Source organism: Balaenoptera acutorostrata, chromosome 2 (assembly GCF_949987535.1).
Source record: "Balaenoptera acutorostrata chromosome 2, mBalAcu1.1, whole genome shotgun sequence".
Lineage (NCBI taxonomy): Eukaryota > Metazoa > Chordata > Mammalia > Artiodactyla > Balaenopteridae > Balaenoptera > Balaenoptera acutorostrata.
In genome coordinates, this window is record NC_080065.1 from 147,729,878 (window position 1) to 147,756,088 (window position 26,211).

General features: G+C 36.7%; 1 protein-coding gene across 8 annotated transcripts in view; it reads right to left on the minus strand.

Annotated features, from left to right (window-relative positions):
• Positions 1-26,211, minus strand: part of GABRB2 (gamma-aminobutyric acid type A receptor subunit beta2) — a 326,677-nt gene that overhangs the window by 230,250 nt on the left and 70,216 nt on the right. The gene's annotated exons all lie outside the window — the stretch shown is intronic.

The window sequence follows — 26,211 nt, forward strand, 5'->3', positions numbered from 1 at the left end:
GAAACTGTGCGTTGTTATAAAGTGAGCACTGGTCTTGGAGTCCCAGGCTCCAGCATTTTCCAGCTATTTCTAGGAGTAAATTTACATAACTTCTTTTCACTTCAGTTCCTTAACTATAAATGGTCTTTTAACATATCCCTGATCTATCAGAGGATCATTATGACAATTAAATATATAACTCAAATGCAATCTGTAAACTACAAAAAGCTATAAATTATGAACAAAGTATTTACATACATATTGTGACATGTTTTCTCCATTAGAGGCCTACGGGTACAATGTAATTGCTCTTTCACCCTCATTTGAATGACTAAATGAAGGACCAAATATTCATTTGGAAAGGATAATTACCATTCTATTTTAATATCAGTTCACAATGCCCTACTTGAGGGCTTTAAAAAAAAAACAAAACTAGAATTATGTATTAATCATCTCTGCAACCTGAGAGCCAGCACAGTCCTAGGGCACAAATAATGAATGAATGGATATCCAATATGGTATGCCTATTGGATTTCTGCACATACCTGCCTACTTTTGTGGATAAAATACACACTTCAATCTCTGTGAAGTCCCTGAGTTTTTCCAACCCTTGCTGAGATTTATACATCTTAATTTGGCTATGCAATTTTAAAATACGACTTGCAAGATATTACCTGCTAAAAACATTAAACAGCTTCATAGGAAAAGTATAATCCTTTGGCAAAAAATTTAAATATTTTCCCTGGTTTCACAAATATACAAATTTTTATCTCATTCAGAAGTCAGTGTAGAGCTGACTTCTGAATGAGAAGCAAAGAATCAAACTTCTATTCTAACAGAAGAATATTAATATCCTAAAGGTATATCAAATAATTGTAGGTGAAATTTACTTGAGTGGATTACTTTAGTCAGTGCTCTGGACTGTTCTAGCACACTCTGCTTTTTTAAAGAATTAGTCTGAGGATCTCTAGCATAACATCCTGATTTATAATAAAAGCTAACTTGAAGACTTATGAATTATATAACTAGAGAACAGAAAATGGATCAGATACATTTTTTACATGTCTCTATGTTACAAACGGCCTAAAAACTTGGCCATAAATAAAATAGGCAATTTATATTGTGCTTGAGAAAACACACTTAGTGATTTCCGATTCTTGGAGATAAAATGGAAAATTCGATTATTATCTCCATTAGAAGATGAAGCTACATAAGCCCTCTTAAGAGTTAGGGGAGATAACACAGTTTGGAAGGTGCTGGAGTTTATCAGTCAGCTGAGATGCATTTGAGCACAGGAAATTGTATTTTCTTTTGGGCTAAATAAATGGTAATATTGTGAGATCCAGAGTCATATGTTAACTCCTGTTATTTGTCAGCAAGGCAGTGCCTGCTAAGAAATGCTCCCAGACAGATCCTGGTGATTCTGCTAACTGTCACATCAATTTTCATTTCTTTTATTTTTAAATGACATATCATGACACTGCCAAGAAAGGAAGAGGTTCCTGAATCGAAATAAATGTTACTGGACATAAAAGGAAACAATGGTTCTGTGTTCTACCCTCTCTCCCAGACCCTCATGCCCCCAGGATAAATGCTTTGAACTTTTATGTAGAAAACATCTTTTACACCCATCCAACAAGCCTGCCTTCAGGAAGCTGCGTCACCGTTGGTTTATTCAGACTGAAAAAAAGCAGGTAAACCACTTCTGGGTGCTCCACAACCCATGGCATCACCATGCAAGAAGCAGTTAGATAATCAAAACTAAAACCAATTGACTTTCAATGCTGGGCAAGATGGAGTAAGCCTACTACAGGCTCTCTCTCCTGCTAATCACAACTAACCATCCTGGAAAGAATAAAAAAGCCACTACCTAAGGACTGTGCAAAGTGAAAACTAACAGGCAGATTGGCAGAGAATCAAAATGTGAAGAAAACCCATTACAATAGTGAGCATCTTATTTATTTTTTCTCCCTCTTTTATCTTCTTAAAGTAACACACACTCACACAAACACAGCCAAAAGCAAAAATAAATGGAGAGATATACCAAGTTCCTGGATTTGAAAAGTGAGTATTGTTAAGATGTCAATTCTCCTCAAATTGATCTGTAGATAAAATTTAAAAATTTAATCCCAATCAATATCCAAGCAGGATTTTTGTAGATATGAACAAGCTGATCCTAAAGTTTATATGGCAAGCAAAGGAATGAGAATAAACAAAACAATTTAGAAAGGAAAGAACAAAACTGGAGGATTCACACTATCTAATTTCAAGACTCACTCGGAAACTACATTAAGACAGTATGATAGTGTAGTATTGATAGAAACATAGATCAATAAAATAGTAGAACCTAAAAATAAACCCACACAAATATGCTCAAAGATTTCTGACAAAGGTAGAAAGGTAGTAGATTTGAGAAAGCATAATATTTTCAGCAAATAGCGTGAATTAACTGGAGCTTGCAAATGTAAATAAATAAGCAAAAAAGTAAGCAAGATAGATGTCTAAGTTAGTGTGAGATCCACATATTCACTACTGTATATGTGAAATTTGTAAATGTGACACTCCCACATCCCAAAGGTAGGTGGTCTCCATACTTTAAAATTGTGCATAAGTAAATATGTTGAACAAGGCCCCCAAAATAAAACAAAACAAAAACACAACTGACCATTTCAAGTGCTGATGATGATGCAGAGCAACTAAAACTCTTACACATTGCAGGTGGGAATACAAATAATCAGCCACTTGGAAAACAGTTGGACCATCTCTTACAAAGTTAACATACATTTGACATACAACCTAGCAATCCCACTCCCGTGTGCAAATGTTCAGAGCAGCTCCTGATACATGCAACATCATCAATGATTTTCAAAGAAAGTTACGTCAAAGAAGGCAGATTCAAAAGAATACATATTATATGATTCCACTTACATGAAATTTTGGAAAACGTAAAACTATAGGAACAAAGAACAGATGAGTGCTTCTCTGGTATTTGAGGTGGTGGAGAAGTTGACTACAAAGGGACAGCATGAGGAATGATTTGGGGTAGTAGAACTGCTCTGCATCTAAACTGTAGTGGTGGTTACACAATTCTAGGCATTAGTTAACTCACAGGACTATACACCAAAATGAGTGCATTTTTCTGTATGTAAATTTAAAAAATAAATTTTAAAACTGCTTAAACAAAACGAACAAACAAACAGAAAAACCCATGATCTCTAAGGTCAGACACACCCAGGTTCTTACCCCAGTACTCTCATGTCCATCTGTCATAACCTCGGTTGAGGTGAATGAGTCTCTGTTTCCAACTCAAAAGAAGAAACTGAAGCTAATTAACTTAGGAATTGGGGAAAACAAGAGCTGCTTTGACACCTGGAGAGGTTGGAGTACAGCGATGCTACAAAATAAGTCATCTCCATGCATCCCAGGGGACACGTGGCCCCAACAGGATGTGCTAATAAGATTACCACTAAATGGTTATAGTTTCACAATTCCCCATGTGTACAATGAGGCAATTGGACTAGGTAGTTTCCAACGCCACCCCTAGGAATAAAATAATTCCATTCTAAGAAATGCTTTGCCACCCCTGTGTTCAAATGCACCTCGCCATTTCAAAATCTTCTAAACATCTAAAGTACTTTCGTAATTGTTTTTTGCCGTCTTTGTAATTCATTGCCAATACCAAGATTCAAACTCTTCCTGTTTCTTTGGTTTAGTGTTCTACAAAATATAAGGCATGAAATAATTTGTGTACGTGTTTATTATCTTTTTTAACTTTATTATTTTGTGAACTTCCAATTCTTGCTCTATGAACACTTTTCTGTTTACCTCCTGTTACTGTATATTTGATAGGTGGATACCAATCTACATAAAACATTTTATTATTTTGCTGTTTCCTTTTAAAGTTATTCTTATAATTAATTTAACCTTATAGTTTAAAACAACAACAAAAAAATATCAATAGTTCAGAGGGCTTCCGTATACTTTTCACACAGCCTCCTCTAAGATTAACATTTTGCATAATTATAGAACAATATCAAACTAGGATATTAGCATTAATATAATATTATTTACTAGACTACAGACCTTATTAGAATATCACCCGTTTATTCACTAATGTTCTTTTTCTGTTCCAAGATCCAATCCAAGATCCCACCATGTATTTAGGTTTTCTGTTCCTTAGCATCTGTCAATCTGTGAGAGTTCCTCAGTCTTTCCTTGTCTTTGATGATGTAATGCTTTCGAAGAGTACTGGTCAGTTATCTTGTTGAATGTCTCTCAATTTGAGCTTGTCTGATGTGTTCATGATGAGACTGAGTTTATATAGTTTTGGCCAGAATATCACCAAAGAAACACTGTATCCATCATATAACGGGTATATGATGTCAATATGTCTTATTACTGGTGAGGATATTAATCTTGAACAGTTGGTTAATGTAGTATCTGCCCCGTTTCTCCACTGTGAAGTTACTATTTTCCTTTGTAATTGATATATATCTTGGGGTAGGTACTTTAGAACCATGAAAGCAATAAGGTTATTAGGCTGACTCCTATAATCACTGTGTTTTTGGGTTTTGCATACTTTCCAAATTTCTATTTCTCTTCTTTCAACTCAACCTGAATCGACATATCCAGCCAGTTGACAATGCTTAACTATTAATAAGACAAACCAAAAGAAGTAAATACCAACATAAGCCATTTAAGGTGTTTTACCATCAAATAATGAGAAATATCTTCTTGAGGCTCATTCTCTCCACCTACTCCTTTCACAGATTAGTGGCATCATTCTGGCCACAGCGGGTGTCTGCTTCCAGTATAGATTTTCACTCTGGATGGTGCAGCATCTTACCCTGGTCTCAAGCCTGCCAGTTGCACTTGGGTGGTGTATATTCCCACCTGGACTTGCTTCAGATTTCTCCTACCTTCATTTATGTCTATGGTTTTCCATATGCTTTTTCTTCTCTGGGGACCATTTCCAAGCTTTCCTTTTTTTTTTTTTTTTTTTTTTTTTTGCAATGCATGTTTATGTATATGGGAACAATTATAGACGTAATTATGTCATTTTCCCTATCTTTGTGTTTTTTTCCTATTTCTCTGTTTGGGGAGAAGATGGTGGTGTAGGGGATTGGGTTCACAGGTATTTGGTCTGCATCTGAGGACATAAAGACTCCTAACAGTTACTTTTTTAATGATCAGGGTTTACGGTTTATTTTCATCACTGATAACGTGTGGGTTGTTTAATTTGCTTTACTTATTGCAACTACATCTTCTAAGCTTTGAAAATTGCTGCTGCTGTCCTAGAATCTTGAGCTTTGGTGATTAATCTTGTTTCGTGGTCTTCCAGGTAACAATTTTGTCTCCAAAATTAGATATGTTCAGAGAAATATCTTCTCTCTCTGCTCAGGATTTATAATTTTGAAAGAAAATAAAAATTTTAGCTTCATCTTATTATCCCTTGCTGAAATAACAACTGAATCTAATATACTATCATGTGTTACTTTCCTTTAACTTACGCTAGATTGATTCTGAGCTAAGAATCTGAGCTTCTGGCTTTTGTAAGATAGGGCTAATGTATTTAAGGAAGTAAAACCTGTAATTATAGGATTATATTATAGAAACTGTGAGTGCAAGTTTAATTTAAACAAAATGCAAGTTTCGTGTGAATAAAACTCCATGGTAATTTGTTCAAATAGCACTTTTAATTTGGGGCATGTTTAGAAAAGTCTTTCATTATTGTTGTTTGGCTTTTCCACTTTTAAAAAAGGTGACACAAGAGGATTGAATTCCAAAGATTAGGATGCCAAATTATTTCCCTAATTTAAAACTTCGGCTTTTACTCCCTCATGGGAGAAAAGACACTACATCTGATGCAGAAATTATCACCTAAATAAACACCATAGTAAGACAGAGTAAGCACATTCATAGTAATTACACAGTAAGCATATTCTCAACACCATAAGCTGTTACCCCCTTGAGAACAAAGATTGTCCCTTACTCCTGTGTATATGACCAATACTGTGCATACTTTCTGGTAAATGGTAACAACTACCATTACCTGTGAAATGGTACAAATTTCCTTGCAAATACTTGGGAGTATGTACAGAGGTCTCTAATCTGTGCACACCCTTTGCTCTGATATTTACATTCCAAAGGATATTTGTAGAAAATAATTAAGCAGTACCTTCTGACAGCTTTATCTCCAAATATTACCACAACTCTCTTACTTCTGTTTCCAATGCTAAGAACCTAGTCTCAGACACCATTACTTGTTAAGTGATTATGATGCCACTGTTAACTGATTCCTTGCTTCTGACCCTTTTCCTCTCATGGTGGTAGAAACGAAAAGCAGATCACATGTCTTCCTTGGTTAATTATCACCCAAAGGCTTTTCATTGCATTCAGAGTAAAACACAAACTTATGACTTTGGCCTTTAAGGTCATATATGACCTGGACTCTGCACACCTCTTTGATCTTACCTACTACCTCTGCTCTTTCCTCACCTCACTAAGCCCAACCACGCTAGCTTGTCTTCTCTTTTACAAATATTACAAGCTTTTTCAGCCTTAACTTTGTCCTAACTGGAAAAACTGTGTCCGCAAGTGTGGTTGGCTCTTTCTTGGGACTCAGAGCTCAACCAAAATGTCAAATCTATTCAGTGGGACCTTCCCTGACCATCTTACTCCCAACCCCATCGGACCTTATCACATCCCCCATTTTTATTATGTTTATAGCATTTATCACTTTTTTTCAACTAATCATAATCATTTATTGGTTTACTTTTTTATTTTTCATTTCTCTCAACTAGAAGGTAAGTTCCATGCAAATATAAAGCTTTCCTAAACTTGTTCATCACTGTACCTCCATGCTTAAAAGAGAGCTTAGCACATAGTAGCAATAAAAATCTATATATTGAAAGATGTGAAAGAATAAATGTAAGACAATGCGCATTTATTCCCCTAAAATATGTACTACTATATTAGCAATAAAATCAAAATTAATAAAGACCTAAATGTTCATCAGCATGAAACTGAGTAAATAAAACATAGTACTAATATATAGTGTAATATATGCAGGAATTAAAATACCATTGTAAAAATATTTATTGACATGAATAGGTATTCTCAACATACTATTAATATATTACTATATATTATTATTTTTAAAGAATACTGCAAAACAATAAGCACAATGTGATTCCATTTTGGAAACCTACAGGTATATATTGGGGAAATGTGTCTAATAGCAAATATAAATAGTAACAGTGGTATCTCTTTATGGCAAAATAAGTGATTTTCAATTGTTTTTGTTTTGTTCTATATATTTTTTGTTTTATAAATATAAATTATTTATGCAACAAAAATTATATAACCAATTCCTTGTTGAATTAAATTATAAATATAGAACCTAGCATTACAAATATGTCTTCACACTCTGCATATTTTAGAGCTCAGCATGAAGAAAAAGGAAATATACTCATAGTTACAAATAAATGAGAAACCCTAAGCCTTTCAGCTTGTTATTAACAAAGCACGCTTCTCCTTTGTATTGACCAAAGGATATTGCCTAGAATCACATAAGAAGTAAGAGCTTTAAGTGGCCACCATTATTTCTTTTGAAAGTTCACATTTAAGCCATCACTGAGAAGTAAAAATCCATTCCTATTTTTCTTTCTAACCACCGAAGATGGAGATCTCAGAATCTTCCTCTGGCACTAACTTCAGTCTTCTTCAATCTGTTAGGAAATTTCACTTTATTTCTAATGTAAAGCCTTCATATCTGTTTCTTATTTAATACTCAGTGGAGATGAACACACACACACCTGTTCACTCTAGCTTTAGCTTTAATAGCATCCTCTACACTGCGCTGGAAGTTCAACTCCACAGATTCTTCTACAAAAGCGTTCAAGGAGATGCCACTGTTTGTATAGTCCCAGCTCCTTATAAGGCTTTTCCCAGTCTGTTCTAGTCACTTCACCTCCTGGTATCTGTTTCCTTATCCACAGGGAATGAACTGAGATAGAGTGAGGATCCCTGTTTAAGAGCGTCAGGTGTTCTAGGATTCTGTCACTCCATTTAACTTCAACTAATCATCTTCCTGAGACTTTTGCTTGAACTGAATTTTTCTGCATTCCAACAATCTTTTACTTTCCATTCTGCTTATTATTTTTCCCCATGCCCCTCCTTTGCTGCTTGCCCCAATCATACCCATCCTCTAAGCATTCATGAGGACCTTTACCACTTCTCCCCATCACAGCCCATGTTCATCCTCTGACTCCTTTAATGTGGTGGTCTGTAGCATCCTAAGCATTGTTGAATTGAACTGCTACCTCTTGTAATGTTATTTAAAGGAGACAGGAAATCTCCCAACTAAACTGCACTGTTTTCTCTGAAGTCAGAAACCATGCCGTCATCTCTTTACAAGTGATCCAAGCATCTTGTCTTTAACACAATTGATCCTCCATGAATATTTATTCAAGGGCACAATAAAGCTTCTTCTCACTTCTTCACTCTTCCTGCATGGGTTTCCAATTTTGATTCTTTAAACCTCTTTACTAATCACTATTCCTGAATCCCCCTAGAGATTTGTTCTCTCCACCCACTGGCATTTGAGAATGAGTTTTCATTCTATCCTTTTTCCGCATGTTTCAAACACCCTCAGAGCTACTGTTGTTCTTTCAGTTTTTCATAGCTGCCCTAGTTCTACTAGAAAAGTCCCCAGGGCTGGGGATGAGGATTTCTGAAGGACACAATTTATCTGTCCAAAGCAAAAAGAACTCAGAGAGAAGTGTGAATATTCCCACAAAGCCTAGCTCTTTAAAATGTTTTTCATCTTCCACATCTCAGCCCACAAATTGCTGATCCAATTATAGGTCATGGTAATATTTCCACATTCTCAACCTCATAAACTAGAATGTAATGGAGTAAAACTCAGCTCCCCCTTAATAGAAGCCATCACACCAGATGTTCAGTTGCAATATTTTGGAAGAAGCACATTGTAGCAGCTCTGACTAATTGCTAGAGACACATTTGGGACACGAGAGCTGCACCGAAGACCACCCATAAGGGAAATCCAAGTTCGGAAGTGATTCATTATTTTCTTGTATGTGAAACTACAACACACATGGTCAATGCAATAAGCTTTCCCACTATTTTTGCTTAGCTCATTTTGCATTTTATTACAGATTCACCTTCTCAGTTATAATGGGACTCAATCTAAGGATGGCTAAAAAATCAAGCAAGTATAACTTGTTACATCTGTCTCTTATATTAATACATAATACCCTCATCAGGGGACTCAGTTCACCCTGAGATAATCAACATTAAAAATACACTTTGTATGTATGATTTGTTCCTCTCATTTTGTGCTTTTTAATTACTCTATAAGTTTATCTCAAATTGCTTTAGAGTATTTTGCATTCTAATTAGCTTGTCCCTTATATATACCTTATATCTACCTAACCTTGGCCCCGGGCTAAACCTTTTTACATGTATTATCTCATTAATCATCACAACAGCTCTGTAAGTTATGCACTAGTTCTCCAGGTACTAGCTGCTGTGAGACCTTCATGCTGCTTAACCTCCCTGAGACATCCTGCTCTGTAAAACAATGGAAATAATAGTTCCTAGTAATAAGTAAATTTACCCAAGAAAAGTAATTAGCAGAATGCCTGGCTCATAATAAGTGCTCTACAAACATTTGCCGTTATGATGCTTATTATTCTCATTACTGCCATTTTCCAGGTGACACATCTGAAACACAGAGAGGTCAGTGACTTTCCTAGGTCATTCAGTAAATAATTTTCTAGGTGTTGATTTGGCCAGGGGGCTCTCTGGTGACGGAGCCCATGTTCTTAGTACTGTATTGAGCTGCCTCTGGAATACTCACCTCCCTGTCAGTTTTGATTGACTCATCATTTCCCAATTGCATTTATTCTCCTTTACCCCCTCCAAAAAGCGAGGGAGAAAATATACCTCAACTTAACTTTCTATCTACACAGCCATATTTACAGCAACAAAAAAAACTAGAACAATTTTGGGCATACATAAATTACAATATTTCTTGGTTGGTGGGGGGTGAATGTTGATTTTGAGAACTCTCTGGGATTTGATACTGAAGTTGTGCATACAGGCACATGCCCGTGTTCCGGAATACACATAAAGAGACCCAATTTTACACAAAAGGTATTTACATCAACCCACTTTGATCTCGCAGAACGATGAAAACATCTCTGGTTTTTGCAGGGTGTATACCTTACTACTGAGAAGTCCAAAGTAACCAGAGGGACTGTAGGGTAGTATGTGTAGTAATGCACTTATTCAGAAGTAATTCAATTGGAAAAATATTTCTAGCCAACTAAAACATGTTCAGCCTAAGCTGAGTATTTCATACCTACTTCAAGAGGTTTGTTCAACAGAATGGTGGCAATGATTACTTAACTCTTAGATTAAGCCACAAGAAATTCCATTTTTTGTGAGTTGAAAAATGTTTGAATTTTGACAGTTTTATATGGTTCAACCCAAATATATGGTAGCTAGTATAAGAGTAAAATTATTAAATTTATTTGTCTAAAATTAGTAATTCTAGGTTCTAAATAATTTGTAACATACACTCATACATACCAATTTTGAAGAAAAAGCTTATGATTTTGATAATTGCGTTTTTTAATGGTTCTGAAATTTGTGTTCAGAATAAAACTCAGATATAAACCATCAAAAAATGCAATTATAAAAATACTAAGGTTTTTGTTTTTCAAAATTAGTATGTGTAAGCATTCCCTTTTTGGTTTTTTGTCTTATCTTAGTGACTCCTAAAAAAAGCTACATTTATAGGAAAACTTAATACTAAAAGAAAATTACATTACTGTATAGCAGACACTACCCTAGAGTCCTTAATAAATTTTTGTCTCTTTCCCTTCCTACACTCACTCAAATTAATCGTTTTCAAATCTGTTAATAACTACATGATGCAATCAATTATACCTCTAAAAATCCTTTTTATTAGGAGTTAATTTTATACCCTTAGGCCCACCGTTATAAGAGTGATCTTCTTAGGATGTATCTAGTCTTAATATCTCTGACATCTGGGTGCGACTAACTAAAAGTTGGCTAGTGAAAAAAGTTGGCTATGTTGTTTTCTGCTATGCATTCAGAGAAGGCAAGGTGTCAAGGCACCAGTGGAGGGGGTCAGAGGGGACAATGGAAAGAACACTAAATTGGAAAGTAAGAGACATGATTGAGGGCTTCCTCCATTACTTATTATCTAATGGTCTCAGAGAAGTAGCTTAACCTCTCTACATTTCAGTTTTTGCTTCTGTGAAATGGGATTACCAATACTATACCTGAGAAGCATGTACCTTGTAATTTTACCCCAAGACACGTGTCAAACATGATATGTGAAAGCTCTCATTAATGTCTATATGTGGGAAGCAGCATAGCCTAATGTTTAAGCAGAAGGTTTCTGGATTCCAGAGGGTTGGTTGAAATTCCACCTCCACCACTTACTTCGTGTATAATCCTGGGCACATATTTTAATATCCCAAAGCTTGGGTCTCTCAACTGTAAAATAATGATTACCTCACTGGCTGCTGGCAGAAATAAATGAAATAATATAAATCCAAACCCTGATGATCATAGCACTCAATAAGTAGGCAGTGCATACCATTAAAGCATTAATTTAAGGGTGCTGATTTTTATTAATTGTTCATGAAAAAGTTAAAGAAAAAGCCAACAGGAAAAATGATTGCATTTGCTAACTTTGCTCACAAAGATAAAAATTTACTATTATTCCCCAGTTTACAACCGAATGAATGAAAACTGTTATATGTAAACAAAATGGTACAAAATTATATCGGGGCTCTCTCAAGAAGGAAAAGCCCAGGACCTGATGGCTTCACTGGTGAGTTCTATCAAACATTTAAAGAAGAATTAACACTAATCCACCCCAAAATCTTCCAAATAATTGAAAAGGAAGGAACCTGATACCTGATACTAAAACCAGGGGGATTTATTCCTGGAATGCAAGAATGGTTCAACATAAGAAAATCAATCAATGCAATATAACACATTACCAAATGAGGGAGAAAAGCCATGTGATTATTTCAATTGATATAAAAAAGCATTATATAAAATTCAACACTTTTTCATGATAAAAACACACAACAAACTAGGAATAGAAGGAAACTACCTCAATATAATAAAGGCCATATATGACAAGCCCACAGCTACCATTCTATTCAATGGTCAAAGCCTGATAGCTTTTCCTCTAAGATCAGGGACAAGACAAGAATGCCCACTTTCACTACTCCTATTCAACACAGTACTGGAAATCCTAGCCAGAAGAATTAGGCAAGAAAAAGAAATAAAAAGCATCCAAATTGGAAAGGAAGAAGTAAAATTATCTCTGTTCACAGAAAACATGATATTATATGTAGAAAATCCTAAAGATTCCAAACACACACAAACACAATAACTGTTAGAATAAATGAATTCAGCAAAGTTTCAGGATACAAAATCAAGACTCAAAAATCAGTTGTGGGGCCTCCCTGGTGGCGCAGTGGTTGAGGGTGTGCCTGCCAATGCAGGGGACACGGGTTCGAGTCCTGGTCTGGGAGGATCCCACGTGCCGCGGAGCGACTGGGCCCGTGAGCCACAGTTGCTGAGCCTGCGCGTCTGGAGCCTGCGCTCCGCAACAAGAGAGGCCGCGATAGTGAGAGGCCCGCGCACCGCGATGAAGAGTGGCCCCCGCTTGCCGCAACTAGAGAAAGCCCTCGCACAGAGACGAGGACCCAATACAGCCATAAATAAATAAATAAAATTAAAAAAAAAAAAAAAATCAGTTGTGTCTCTATACACTAAAAATGCACAATCCAAAAAGGAAATATAAAAAACAAAAACTGTTTACAATAGCATCAAAAAGAATAAATTATTTAGGAATAAACACAACAAAGGAGGCAAAAGACCTGTACTCTGAAAACTACAAAATGTTGCTGAAAGAAATTAAAGAAGCCACAAAAAACTGGGAAGACACCCTATGTTCACGGTTTGGAATGCTTAATATCGTTAAGTTACCTACAGTATTAATGCAATCCCGAGCAAAACCCAAACAGTGTCTTTTGTAGAAATAGAAAAACCCATCCTAAAATTCACAAGGAATCTCAACAGATCCTGAATAGCCAAAATAACCTTGAAAAAGTAGTATCAAGCAGATGGCCTCACACCTCCTAATTTAAAAATGTGTTACAAAGCTTCAGTAACCTGAACAGTGTGGTACTGGCATAAAGACAGATACACAGACCAACGGAATAGAATGGAAAGTCGAAAAATAAACCCTTGTATATATGGAAAATTATCTTTAACAGGAGTGCCAAGACCACTCAATGGGAAAGGTATAGTAGTCTCTTCAACAAGCTATGCTGGAAAAAGTGGAGATCCACATGCAAAAGAATGAAGTTGGACCCTTATCTTACCCATATACCAAAAGTAACTCAAAATGTATTAAAGACCTAAATGTAAGACCTAAAACTGAAGAAAATATAGGGGAAAAGCTTCATGACATGGATTTGCCAATGATTTCTTGGACATGACATCAAAAGCATTGGCAACAGAAGCAAAAATATACAAATGGGACTATAGCAAACCTAAAATACTTTGTGCATCAAAGGACACAGTCACTAGAGTGAAAATACAACTTATGGAATGGGAGAAAATATTTGCAGATCATATATCTGACAAGGAGTTAATATACAGAATATATAAAGAATTCCTACAACTCAGCAATAAATAAATAAATAACCAGACTGAAAAATGGGCAAAGGACTTAAATCGACATTTCTCCAAACATGACATACAAATGGCCAATAAGCATATAACAAGATTCGAAACATCACTAATCATTAGAGAATGCTAATCAAAACCACAATATATATCACCTCATATCCATTAGAATGGCAAAGAAAGGAAGGAAGGAAGGAAGAAAGAAAGAGAGAAAGAGAAAGAAAAGGAGAGAGAAAGAAAGGAGGGGGAGGGAGGGAGGGAGGAAGGGAGGAAGGAAGGAAGAAAGAGTAAAAAAGAAAGAAAGAAAGAAAAGGGAGGAGGGAGGGAGGAAAAAAGAAAGAAAGGAAGAAAATAACAAGCGTTGATGAGGATGTAGAGAAACTAGAATTCTCATACATTGTTGGTGCAAACACAAAATGAAGCAACTGCTATGAAAAACAATATGGTGGTTCTTCAAAACATTAAAAATAGAATTACTATATGATCCAGCAATCTCACTTCTGGGTATATATCCAAAAGAATTTAAAGCAGGATCTCTAAGAGATATTTGCACACTCATTTTCATAACAACATTATTCACAATAGTCAAGAGGTGGTAGCAACCCAAATGTTCATTAGCAGGGGAGTGGTTAAACAAAATGTTGCATAAACAATGGATTATTTTTCAGCTTCAAGAGGGAAAAAAATTCGGGCACATGCTACAACATGGATGACCCTTGAGGCCATTATGCTAAGTAAAGTCACCTAATCACAAACAGATTCTGCTCATGTGAGATATCTAAAATAGTCAAATCCATTGAGACAGAAAATAAAATGGTATTTACTAGGGGCTGGGAGGAGAAGGAAAGGTAGAGTTGTTTAATGGGTACAGAGTTTCAGTTTGCAAGATGAAAAGTGTCCTGGAGACTAGGGGCATAACAATACGAAAGTACTTATTGCTACTGAACTGTACACTTAAAAAAGTATATTAGGGACACTTAATTAGCTAAGGTATTGTGTGTGGAAAATGAAGAATGATTTTGCAAAGAAATGATCACTTGCTTTATAATTTTGGATTTCTACATATTTATTTAGTAAACCTCATTTTTTTTTTCACATCTTTATTGGAGTATAATTGCTTTACAATGTTGTGTTAGTTTCTGCTGTACAACAAAGTGAATCAGCTATATGTATACATACATCTTCATATCCCTCCCTCTTGAGCCTCCCTCCCCCCATCCCTGTCCCACCTCTCTAGGTGGTCACAAAGCATCGAGTAGATCTCCCTGTGCTATGCAGCTGCTTCTCACTAGCCATCCATTTTACATTTGGTAGTGTAGATATGTCAAAGTTACTCTCTCACTTCGTCCCAGCTTCCCTTTCCCCCAGCCCCGTGTCCTCAAGTCCGGTCTCTACCTCTGCATCTTTATTCCTGCCCTGCCACTAGGTTCATCAGTACCGTTTTTCTAGATTCCATATATATGTGTTAGCATACGTATTTGTTTTTCTCTTTCTGACTTACTTCACTAACATGAGATGTTATAAAACATAAGAAAAGCTAGAACTATTCTTTGTCTCTCCTTTTGCATAGATGCACTAAGTAAAGAACTCAATATCACAAAGTCTCTGCTGCTACAGGGTACAGAGAGATTGGTTTGATCAAGTTAATCAGGAAAATCACATATATGTATACAATCTCCAAGGGAAATTGCATATATGACTAACTGACATGACACCATTGTTATTTTTAAAAACTCACCTTGAATAACAGAAGTTACTTACACATCACCATTCTATTTTCAAACGAAATTCATTGAGTGATCACTGCTGTAAATTTTGACTTTTTCCAGATGTGGTACATCTGATGGTGGTCTCGAAAATGATCTTTGAAATCAGTGCTATTAAGTTTTAAGAATCCATTTTCTGTCTATGGCACTCTGGCCAGTGGCGCACAGTATTATTAAGTACATCAAAATGAAATTATTTACAAGATGCTTCTTGTGTTTTTTGACCCCATGAAGTCTGCAGCAATGGATCATTAATCTGCTATTTACAGAAGAACAACTTTTCAACAGATACCAAGGATCACGGAATAGACAAACAAATATCTCACATAGATTTCAATAAGCATTTGTTATGGTTGACTGTAACACATACTACATCACATTATGTGTCCTTCTTTCAACCAAATTTGTCTTATGCATACTTGAAAGGGGTAGAGCTCATTCTATCTCATTTGACTATTTTTTTCCCTTCAATCTAAGAAGTGATTTTTATAGGAAAAGTGAAAAGTATGAGGAAACTGACACAGAGAGACAGGAAGTGCTAAGTAGACCCTTTTCAATACTTTATACGCTTATTTTTCTTCTACTCAGCATGGGATAGGCTCATTCTCTCTGAAGCAGCAGCCTCTGAAGAGATCTGACAGTATTAACAAAAAAGGACATTTTAAAGTAAGTACATATCACTGCTTTCATACTTCTGACAAGCTTGTAGAAGCTGAGAAGAAGGCCAATATGCCGACCCAGGCTGGAGCAAAGAGAATATGCTTAGCCAAGGCTTCCAAGAGAATACCTGATGTGTTGAGATGAAACAGAAATGCATATGATCACTTTTGGAGGCAAAGCCAATTTTTAAAAAAATTTGAGATGAAAGTGACATTGGGCACAGAGCTTTACCACTGCCTCTGTCTGCATCAGATATTCTTAATATCCACTGAAGGCACCAACAGTCTGGCATTTCTGGGGCTGGAGTGGCATCCCCTTCCTTTGTGAGTATAATCACCCACCACATAGCTGCCTTTGGTGAGTGTAGAGTCAGCACTTGACAAGCCTTTTTAAATTGTAGGCCCTGACACCCCCGCTAGTCTTGGCCCTGCATGATGTACAGGCACACCTCTCAGGAGCCTTGAAAAATGGTGTTTATTGGTTTTTATTATCATAAAACTGATTATAGAAAATTTGGACACTATATAAAGATAGGATGAAGAAAATTTAAATAGCTCAAAATATCACTATCCAGAGTAACCATGAACACATTAGACCTTTTAGGCAATTTTTTCAACGCGGTGCTCTTAGTATTACAAAGTAAGAATCTTATCCTACATGGGTGCGCACACACACACTTCTTTTTTTTTTTTCACTATTTTATTTAGTTATTTATTTATTTTACCATCTGTATTGGAGTATAATTGCTTTACAATGGTATGTTTGTTTCTGCTGTGTAACAAAGTGAATCAGCTATACATACACATATATCCCCATATCTCCTCCTTCTTGCGTTTCCCTCCCACCCTCCCTATCCCACCCCTCTAGGTGGTCACAAAGCACCGAGCTGATCTCCCTGTGCTATGCGGCTGCTTCCCCCTAGCTATCTATTTTACATTCGGTAGTGTATATATGTCCATGCCACTCTCTCACTTCATCCCAGCTTACCCTTCCCCCACCCCGTGTCCTCAAGTCCATTCTCTATGTCATGCACACTTCTTTTTTTTTTTTTTTTTTTTTTAATTAATAGACTTTTCCTTTTTTTTTTTTTTAAAGTATTTGTTTATTTATGGCTGTGTTGGGTCTTCGTTTCTGTGCGAGGGCTTTCTCTAGTTGTGGCAAGCGGGGGTCACTCTTCATCGCGGTGCGCGGGCCTTTCACTGTCGCGGCCTCTCTTGTTGCGGAGCACAGGCTCCCGACGCACAGGCTCAGTAATTGTGGCTCACGGGCCCAGCTGCTCCGCGGCATGTGGTATCTTCCCAGACCAGGGCTCGAACCCGTGTCCCCTGCATTGGCAGGCAGACTCTCAACCACAGCGCCACCAGGGAAGCCCCATGCACACTTCTTAATCCTTGTATTTTATAAAGCCAAGCCTGAGACTATTCTTCCCAGCCCTCCCCACCCCCTCTCTCCTCATCTTTTTGAGGCCATCAAATGCAAGCCTGTATAGCATGTCACTTTTAGACCACAGTGGCCCTCTCTCTTCTCTTTCCTGACCCTGGGGAATGACAGAGCCCCAAAATGGAAAGAAACCAAGTCTCTGAGTCACAGCATAAATGAAAGCTGCCTGTTAAAAAGGGAACAACTTCACTGGTTTGGTCAATGAGTGAGAAATGAACCTCTACTGTGTTACGTCACAGAAACTTGGAGGTTGATTATAGAAGCTGGTGTTAGCCTAATGCTGCAGAGATGAATAAATTCACCAGATGTTTACCTATTAAATCCATAGGTCATGACAGAACCAGAGTTTCAATGACTGGATTACTAACTTCCTGTGCAGCCTCCAACAAGAGGAGGCCTGCAGTCTCCTCCGCAAACTGGACAGAATGATGCCTATCTTGCAAGACTATTGTTAAGAATGAAAGAGCACGTGTAAGTGTGTCTGTGCCCCATACAAAGTCAGTGTTCCGTATTGACGGTTATTATTTAAACAAGCAGATAAAACAAATGATAACTGTTCTTAAAAGGATGCCTATTGTTTTTCCTGTATCAAACTAAAAAATAGATATTTTCATTTTCTTATTATTTAGTATATCATGCTGCACCTACATCTCAAGAGGATTTGAGTTGACCGAGTCAAAAACACGTTTGCCAGGAACCAGTGTTGAAGCAAATTAGATACAATAGAAGTGTTAAACATGGTCAACTTTGGACCATTAGTACCCTTCTTAAAATTTATAAAGTGCAACTGGTATTCGTTAAGAAATGCATAAACATTTACAGTGTGATGGGGAATGTAATAATGCTTCTCATTTTAGTATATTTAAAATGATGGGAAAATATTCTGCCACTAAGCTAAAGGGTTATCAATTTGGGTTTTTAAATCAACAATAAATTTATACTTCCAGTCTTGCCTAACAGGAGATAAATGACAGAGGAAAAACAAATATGAAACAGCATATACATACATAAATACATAAATATACACCTCTTTAGGCAACAAATGCGTTTAACTGAATACTTGGTCACCTATCATGTATTAAGTGCAAAGGCCAAGTATAATATACTGGCCCAGTTTTCAAGTACAGTATTTCATGTACTAAATCTAGTTTCCCCTGAAAACATAGACAAAGGCAATGAGGGGAACAGAATCACATAAATAAGGTCATACTAGTGAAGAAGCCTACTGGCAGAGTCATAGTGAGGATAAGAGTTAATGTACATAAAGGCTTTGGCACAGAATAGGAGTAAGTCTCCTTCTAATAACTACACTGACTTACTTCTGAAGGTAAAAGAAACTGCCATAGATATACCAGGGTCCTATGGGAAACTGAGTTACTCTACAGCAAAAGAAATGTCTGACTTCACCAACATGAATATATAAATGGCAATTAAAAATATGTGATGCACTCTTATACATGGTACAAATATCATTCAGAATAGGCCTGCATCTTTTTTTCTGTGAAAAGAAATATATCTTACCTCACTGAAAGCAGAAGCACGTTAATAATGTACAATTAATTCCATCCCCAAACCTGGTATGGACCATGGTTAGCTTTAATCCATTCAAGGAACTTTAATAATAAAAATGTGGTACTAGTCTTATTTGTACATTTTGACCCCATGCATTTTGACGGCAGAGCTATCCACGTGCTTTCAGTGCCTAATTCCGAACCAAAAATCAATAGTCTGAAACTAGAATGACTTAGACATTCATCTTTCCCAGACTCCAGGGTAAATGATCCAAAAGGCAGCAATGGTCCTGAATCCCCACATCATTACAGGGAGTCCAATTCTTGGAACTGGGAGGCTCTTTGGAGTGCAGTCTTCTAAATTTACAAAGAGAAAAATGAAATCCCGAAACTTGTAGTTCTTCCCACGGCCATATAACCACTTAAGGGCTGGGTGGAGACAGATCCCAAGGTGCCGTACCATGCTATCCTGTACTCTCTCCCCATTCTCAGCTTCATCATGAATAGTAAGCTTTGCTGCTTTCAAACCTTCTCATTCAACATTAAAATACCTTCTGAGGATGTGAGCAGGAAGGTGGCAAAGGAAACGTCCTTCACAATGTGTGCATTTGTGCCTGGGTTTCAGAGATTTAGAAAATGAAACTATACGCTTTCTACAAAAAAAAGACCTGCCAAAACTCTTCAGCTACATCTATCCATGTACTGTTCCTGTCTTCTTTTGGTTCCACGTAGTAGGGTTGGTTCCTGATTGAAAGACAGAATTTTAGGTGACTTTACAGCAAGATAGTTACTGTGACCGTTTTCAAAGTCCAACACCATTTCTTCTCACTTTAATTCTTCTTTTTCAAGCGTGGCTCAGGGGCTGTCTCATGGCAGAAAGCAGAATCTTTAATGTATGTTAATACTGAAGCTGCCTTCTCTATACAAATTAAGTCGATCTTTGGGCCCCTGACAAGTATATCTAGATCACAGTAACCTCCCCCTCTATTGTGTTGAACCAACATCCTATCCTTAAAAATAGGTGGTGCCCCAGAGGCATAGGCATGATCATATTACTTCTTTTAAAGCACATACTTTATAGATCTGTACGTGATAAACATTCAAAGATACCTCCTCTGGCATACAAGTCCTTTGATGAAATATGCCCTATTGAACACAGAAGTTCGAGAAGATTATTTTATTTTGCGATGGGTATTTTGCTCCATATTTAATTGCCACTTACAAAGGCTGAAAAGTAGACAGCAACCATTCTGTTTGACTTTAGAATCTCTAGACTTTTGTAGAATATTTCCTACTTGACTGTGCTAGGAATTTTCACATATACCATCAGCCTAGCCAAAATGTATTCTACACAACAATAATTCCACTAAGATGTTTTTCAAGAAAAGTGTGCCATGGTCAAATGTATTAGGAAAACTCGCCTGCACCCCCCTCGGCCACTCCCTCGCAGGGTGAGGCAGAGATTCCGGTGCTGGGAGCCCAGTTAGAAGAAGTGATACATTTCCTCACTGCCCTCCTGTTCTCTTTGTGAACAACATGCATTTTCCAAGAAGTTAAGTGAAACTAAGGATCCAGTTGGTGGCCACTGAACAGAGTGAAGAGGGAACAGCAAGTGCACAGTCTCTAAACTGGAAAAGAATTTAATGTGGTTGAGGACCTGAAAGATGTCCAGTGTAGCTGAAGTACAGAGAACTGGAGGGACTAAGGGGTCAGCAGAGGCCATGATAATTTTTTTTTCCTTTTTCTCTTTTTGTGAGTGTGTATGTGTACGCTTCTTTGTGTGATTCTGTCTGTATAGTTTTGTTTTTACTATTTGTCCGAGGGTTCTACCTCTCCGTTTTTTGTTTTTTGTTTTTTTTAGTATAGTTTTTAGCACTTGTTATAATTGGTGGATTTGTTTTTTGGTTTGGTTGCTCTCTTCTTTCTTACTTTCTTTTTTTCTAATTACTTTTTGTTTTTAATAATTTTTTTTTATTCTTTATTTTAATAACTTTATTTATTTATTTTTTTCCTTCTTTCTTTCTTTTTTTTCTCCCTTTTCTTCTGAGGCGTGTGGCTGACAGGGTCTTGGTGCTCTGGCTGGGTGTCAGGCCTGTGCCTTTGAGGTGGGAGAGCCGACTTCAGGACACTGGTCCCTCAGAGACCTCCTGGCTCCACATAATATCAAATGATGAAAGCTCTCTCAGAGATCTCCATCTCAACGCTTAGATACAGCTCCACTCAACGACCGCAAGCTACAGTGCTGGACACCCTATGCCAAACAACTAGCAAGACAGGAACACAAACCCACCCATTAGCAGACAGGCTACGTAAAATCATAACAATATCACAGACATCGAAAAACACACCACCGGACACAGCCCTGCCCACCTAAAGACAAGATCCACCCTCACCCACCAGAACACTGGCAACAGTCCCCTCCACCAGGAAGCCTACACAACCAACTGAACCAACCTTAGCCACTGGACGCAGACACCAAAAACAATAAGAACTACGAACCTGCAGCCTGTGAAAAGGAGACCCCAAACACAGTAAGTTAAGCAAAATGAGAAGATAGAGAAACACACAGTAGACAAAGGAGCAAGACAAAACCCCACCAGACCAAACAAATGAAGAGGAAATAGGCAGTCTACCTGAAAAAGAACTCAGAGTAATCATAGTAAAGATGATCCAAAATTTTGGAAATAGAATGCAGAAAATACAAGAAATGTTTAACAAGGAGAAGACCTAGAAGAACTAAAGAGCAAACAAACAATGATGAACAACACAATAAATGAAATTTAAAATTCTCTGGAAGGAATCAATACCAGAATAACTGAGGCAGAAGAACAGAGAAGTGATCTGGAAGAAAAAACAGTGGAAATAACTACTGGAGAGCAGAAAAAAGAAAAAAGAATGAAAAGAATTGAGGACAGTCTCAGAGATCTCTGGGACAACATTAAACACACCAACATTCAAATGATAGGGGTCCCAAAAGAAGAAGAGAAAAAGAAAGGGACTGAGAAAATATTTGAAAAGATTACAGTTGAAATTTCTCTAACGTGGGAAAGGAAATAGTCAATCAAGTCCACGAAGTGCAGAGAGTCCCATACAGGATAAATCCAATGAGAAACACACCAAGACACACATTAATCAAACTATCAAAAATTAAATACAAAGAAAAAATATTAAAAGCAGCAAGGGAAAAACAACAAATAACATACAAAGGAGTCCCCATAAGGTTAACAGCTGACCTTTCAGCAGAAACTCTGCAAGCCAGAAGGGAGTGGCAGGACATATTTAAAGTGATGAAAGGGAAAAACCTACAACCAAGATTATTGTACCCAGCAAGGATCTCATTCAGATTTGAAGGAGAAATTCAAATCTTAAGAGACAACCAAAAGCGAAGAGAAGTCAGCACCACTAAACCAGCTTTACAACAAATGCTAAAGGAATTTCTCTAGGCAGGAAACACAGGAGAAGAAAAAGACCTACAAAAGCAAACGCAAAACAATTAAGAAAATGGTCATAGGAACATACATATCGATAATTACCTTAAATGTAAATGGATTAAATGCTCCAACCAAAAGACATAGACTGGCTGAATGGATACAAAAACAGGACCCATATATATGCTGTCTACAAGACACCCACTTCAGACCTAGGGACACATACAGACTGAAAATGAGGGGATGGAAAAAGATATTCCATGCAAATGGAAATCAAAAGAAAGCTGGAGTAGCAATTCTCATATCAGACAAAATAGATATTAGAATAAAGAGTATTACAAGAGACAAAGAAAGACACTACATAATGATCAAGGGATCAATCCAAGAAGAAGATATAACAATTGTAAATATTTATGCACCCAACATAGGAGCATCTCAATACATAAGGCAAATGTTAACAGCCATAAAAGGGGAGAACAACAGCAACACAATCATAGTAGGGGACGTTAACACCCCATTTTCACCAATGGAAAGATCATCCACAATGAAAATAAATAAGGAAACACAAGCTTTAAATGATACATTAAACAAGATGGACTTAATTGATATTTATAGGACATTCCATCCAAAAACAACAGAATACACATTCTTCTCAAGTGCTCATGGAACATTCTCCAGGATAGATCATATCTTGGGTCACAAATCAAGCCTTGGTAAATTTAAGAAAATTGAAATCGTATCAAGTATCTTTTCCGACCACAACACTATGAGACTAGATATCAATTACAGGAAAAAACTGTAAAAAATACAAACACATGGAGGATAAACAAGACACTACTAAATAACCAAGAGTTCACTAAAGAAATCAAAGAGGAAATCAAAAAATACCTAAAAACAAATGACAATGAAAACATGATGACCCAAAACCTATGGGATGCAGCAAAAGCAGTTCTAAGAGGGAATTTTATAGCAATACAATCCTACCTCAAGAAACAAGAAACAACTCAAATAAACAACCTAACCATACACCTAAAGCAATTAGAGAAAGAAGAACAAAAAATTCCCAAAGTTAGCAGAAGGAAAGAAATCATAAAAATCAGATCAGAAATAAATGAAAAAGAAATGATGGGAACAATAGCAAAGCTCAATAAAACTAAAAGCTGGTTCTTTGAGAAGATAAACAAAATTGATAAACCATTGGACAGACTCATCAGGAAAGAAAGGGAGAAGACTCAAATCAATAGCATTAGAAATGAAAAAGGAGAACTAACAACTGAAACTGCAGAAATACAAAGCATCATGAGAGATTACTACAAGCAACTATATGCCAATAAAATGGACAACCTGGAAGAAATGGACAAGTTCTTTTAGAGAAGCACAAGTTTCTGAGACTGAACCAGGAAGAAATAGAAAATATAAACAGACCAATCACAAGCACTGAAATTGAAACTGTGATTAAAAATCTTCCAACAAACAAAAGCCCAGGACCAGATGGCTTCACAGGTGAATTCTATCTTCTATCTCTAAAAAACATTTAGAGAAGAACTAACACCTATCCTTCTCAAATTCTTCCAAAATATAGCAGAGGGAGGAACACACCCAAACTCATTCTACGAGGCCACCATCACCCTGATACCAAAACCAGACAAAGATGTCACAAAGAAAGAAAACTACAGGCCAATATCACTGATGAACATAGATGCAAAAATCCTCAACAAAATACTAGCAAACAGAATCCAACAGCACATTAAAACGATCATACACCATGATCAAGTGGGGTTTATCCCAGGAATGCAAAGATTCTTCAATATATGCAAATCAATCAATTAGATAAACCAAATTAACAAATTGAAGGAGAAAAACCATATGATCACCTCAATAGATGCAGTAAAAGCTTTTGACAAAATTCAACACCCATTTATGATAAAAACCCTCAAGAAAGTAGGCATAGAGGGAACTTTCCTCAACATAATAAAGACCATATATGACAAAGGCACAGCCAACATCGTTTCCAATGGTGAAAAGCAGAAACCATTTCCACTATGATCAGGAAGAAGAAAAGGTTGTCCACTCTCACCACTATTATTCAACATAGTTTTGGAAGTTTTAGCTACAGCAATCAGAGAAGAGAAAGAAATAAAAGGAATCCAAATCAGAAAAGAAAACGTAAAACTGTCACTGTTTGCAGATGACATGATACTATACATAGAGAATCCTAAAGATGCTACCAGAAAACTACTAGAGCTAATCAATGAATTTGGTAAAGTAGCAGAATACAAAATTAATGCACAGAAATCTCTTGCATTCCTATACATTAATGATGAAAAATCTGAAAGTGAAATTAAGGATACACTCCCATTTACCATGGCAACAAAAAGAATAAAATACCTAGGAATAAACCTACCTAAGGAGATAAAAGACCTGTACGCAGAAAACTATAAGACACTGATGAAAGAAATTAAAGATGATACAAACACATGGAGAGATACATCATGTTCTTGGATTGGAAGAATCAACATTGTGAAAATAACTCTACTACCCAAAGCAATCTACAGAGTCAATGCAATCCCTATCAAAGTACCAATTGCATTTTTCACAGAACTAGAACAAAACATTTCACAATTTTTATGGAAACACAAAAGACCCTTAATAGCCAAAGCAACCTTGAGAAAGGAAAACGGAGCTGGAGGAATTAGGCTTCCGGACTTCAGACTATACTACAAAGCTACAGTAATCGACAGTATGGTACTGGCACAAAAACAGAAATATAGATCAATGGAACAGGATAGAAAGCCCAGAGACAAACCCATGCACATATGGTCACCTTATCTTTGATAAAAGAGGTGAGAATATACAATGGAGAAAAGACAGCCTCTTCAATAAGTGGTGCTGGGAAAACTGGACAGCTACATGTAAAAGAATGAAATTAGAACACTCCCTAACACCATACACAAAAATAAACTCAAAATGGATTAAAGATCTAAATGTAAGGCCAGACACTATAAAACTCTTAGAGGAAAACATAGGCAGAACACTCTATGACATAAATCACAGCAAGATCCTTTTTGACCCACCTCCTAGAGGAATGGAAATAAAAACAAAAATAAACAAATGGGACCTAATGAAACTTAAAAGCTTTTGCACAGCAAAGGAAACCATAAACAAGAGGAAAAGACAACCCCCAGAATGGGAGAAAATATTTGCAAACAAAGCAACTGACAGGATTAATCTCCAAAATATACTAGCAGCTCAGGCAGGCTCAATATCAAAGAAACAAAGAACAAAATCCCGAAATGGGCAGAAGACCTAAATAGACATTTCTCCAAAGAAGATATACAGATTGCTAACAAACACATGAAAAGATGTTCAACATCACTAATTATAGGAGAAATGCAAATCAAAACTGAAATGAGGTATCAAATGACACCAGTCAGAATGGCCATCATCAAAAAATCTAGAAACAATAAATGCTGGAGAGGGTCTGGAGAAAAGGGAACCCTCTTGCACTGCTGCTCGGAATGTAAATTGATACAGCCACTATGGAGAACAGTATGGAGGTTCCTTAAAAAACTAAAAATAGAATTACCATATGACCCAGCAATCCCACTACTGGGCATATATCCTGAGAAAACCATAATTCAAAAAGTCATGTACCAC